Below are 2629 nucleotides of genomic sequence, written 5' to 3'. Positions count from 1 at the left end.
ATGCACTACATAAACAAGCAGGGTGGCACCAGGTCTTATCTGCTGTCCCAGGAAGCTCAACTAATTTGGAATGGTCCATCCATCACAAAACATCTGACTATAGTGCATGTACTTGGGACCCAGAACGCCATAGCAGACACCTTGAGCAGGCTGAAAACATCTTGCCACGAGTGGGAACTGGATCAACAAATGCTGGATCGCATCTTACTCCAGTTGGGAAAACCAAATCTGGATCTCTTTGCGACCCTCCGCCAGTTCTTCACAAGCTAGCATCCTCAACCAGAGCTGTGGGGGAATGCATTTTCGATTGCATTATTTGGAATATTTGCCTACACATTTTCTCCAGTTCATCTCCTCCCAAAAGTCCTCAGGAATATGAATGCTGAGCCCTGCAAGATGATACTCCTAGCCCCAGCATTCCCACGTCAGTATTGGTTCACGGAGTTTGTCATCCTTTCACAGCAGCATCACATTAGACTCAAACCGATCCCATTGCTGCTGACGATGAGCAAAGGACAAGTTCTACATCCAGACCCTAAGTCTCTTCGGTTATCAGCCTGGCTCCTGAGTTCCATGAATTTGGACATCTGAACATTACATTGGATTGCAGGGCTAGCCAGAGCAAGGGCAGACAGTACTAACAAAACATACCGTTTAAAGTGGAAAAGGTTTTGCATATGGTGCCAGACAGTCAAGGTACATCCCATCTCCTCTTCACCTGAACAGATTTTACCTTACCTTCTACACCTTGTCCAGTCGGGCTTGACTCACACCTCCATTAATGTACATCTCTCAGCCACTTCTCGCTTTAGGAGATCACTCATTAAGCAATTCCTCAAAGGATTATTCAGAACATTTCCACCGGTGAGGCCTCCTCCTCCACTTTGGCAGCTCAACAGAGTGTTAATGAGAGATCAATTTGTGCCTATCCATAAAGCAGATGTTACATTTATCTCCTGAAAGGTAGCTCTCCTCCTCACCCTCACATCCGCAACAAGAGTTCGCGAAGTTCAGGCTATCACGATCCAGGAGCCCATCCTTCCTTCCTGTTCAGAGACGACTGGGTTATTCAATGCACAAATCCTAAGCTGATTCCTCAAGACCCATCTGACGTTCATCTTAGTGAGCCTGTGATTCTTAAGTTATTTTTTCCAAACCCTCAAATGTCAGCCGAGCAAGCACTACACTCTCTGGATATCAAAAGGTGCTTGAAGTTTTATTTGGACAGAACTAAGAATTTTTGCAAATCCAACCACCTCTTTGCTGCCTACAGCGCACCAAAAGAAGGTTTCCCTCTAACAAAACAGAGCATCTCTAGATGAATATCTAGTGCCATTCTCTACTGTCATTAGAAGGCTGGTCAGCCTTTGAACTCAAAGGTTCATGATCATTCCACAAGAGCTATGCCCACGTCCATGGCGTTGTTTTTAGGTTTGTCATTGCCAGATATCTGCAGAGCAGCAACTGGAAAAGTGCACACACCTTCACGCAACATTACTGCTCAGAGATGCGGCAGTAGGACCAGCAGTTTTAAGGCATTTTTTTCATTAAAGGTGAGCCATTCCTTTCTTCCCGCCATCTGCTTTATTCTTATGCACATTGCACTTATTGCCTATATGTATACATGTATTATTTATTACACTAGAGGATGTGTTGTATTTTTAGAAAATGTGTGTATTAATGCTCTCTAATCTCATTCAAGCATGTGAATCTATGAAAGTTGCAATACTGGAGTAAGAAAATAAGTTACTTACCTGTAACTAATTCTTCAGTATTGGAATCTTTTATAGATTCACATGCGACCCACCTTACCTAGGAAGGTCAAATGTATTCCTCTCTGTGCAGTACTATGTTTACGCACTGGTGCTGTGAAAATCTGAGGGGCTAGAGCTTCTCTCAGGAAGGTTCTACAGGGTGGTGTGACCTGATTGGTTGACTCTTAAGTTTAGTCCTTTTTTAAATAAGAACTAGGATATGTTACTAAACTGGAAGGCCCAAGGCCTTTATGTTCTATGTCTATTATGACATTACTTTTCTAAGGTACCGTGGACTCCCATCTTGATGACGGGGAATGATCCAAGCATGTGAATCTATTAAAGATTCCAATAGTGGAGAACTACAGTTACAGGTAAGTGACTTATTTTCTTTGCCATGCTCCCCTTTGGCCTTGCCAGTGCTCCTCCGGTGTTCACGAAAGTGATGGCGGTGGTCGCAGCTCACCTCCGGGGGTTTGGAGTTTCAGTCCCCCCACCTTGACGATTGACTGTTAAAGGTGGGCTCGCCACAGGCAGTCCTCTCCCACCTCCAGATTACAGCAAATCTTTTGCATTCGCGGGAGCTCACTATCAACGTGTTGAAGTCACACCTGGCTCCCTCTCAGGTGCTGCTTTTCATCAGAGCTGTTCTGGACACAGTGCAGTTTCGGGCCTATCTTCCTGAACGGAGAGTCTAGGATAAATTTAAAAAATAAGGTATGAATCATACCAGATCAGTGGAGCCCTCTATATGCCAGCACCTAAGCTGCTATCCCTTCTGTATGTAGGTCCCTATATACTTGCTAGGGTTAAGTGTGCACACTGAATCGCACCCACTGATACAATGCCAGTCCAAACGGACCTTACAATCTTAG

This window comes from Triturus cristatus, chromosome 5_2 (assembly GCF_964204655.1).
Source record: "Triturus cristatus chromosome 5_2, aTriCri1.1, whole genome shotgun sequence".
Classification (NCBI taxonomy): Eukaryota; Metazoa; Chordata; class Amphibia; order Caudata; family Salamandridae; genus Triturus; species Triturus cristatus.
This window is presented reverse-complemented; position numbering follows the sequence as displayed.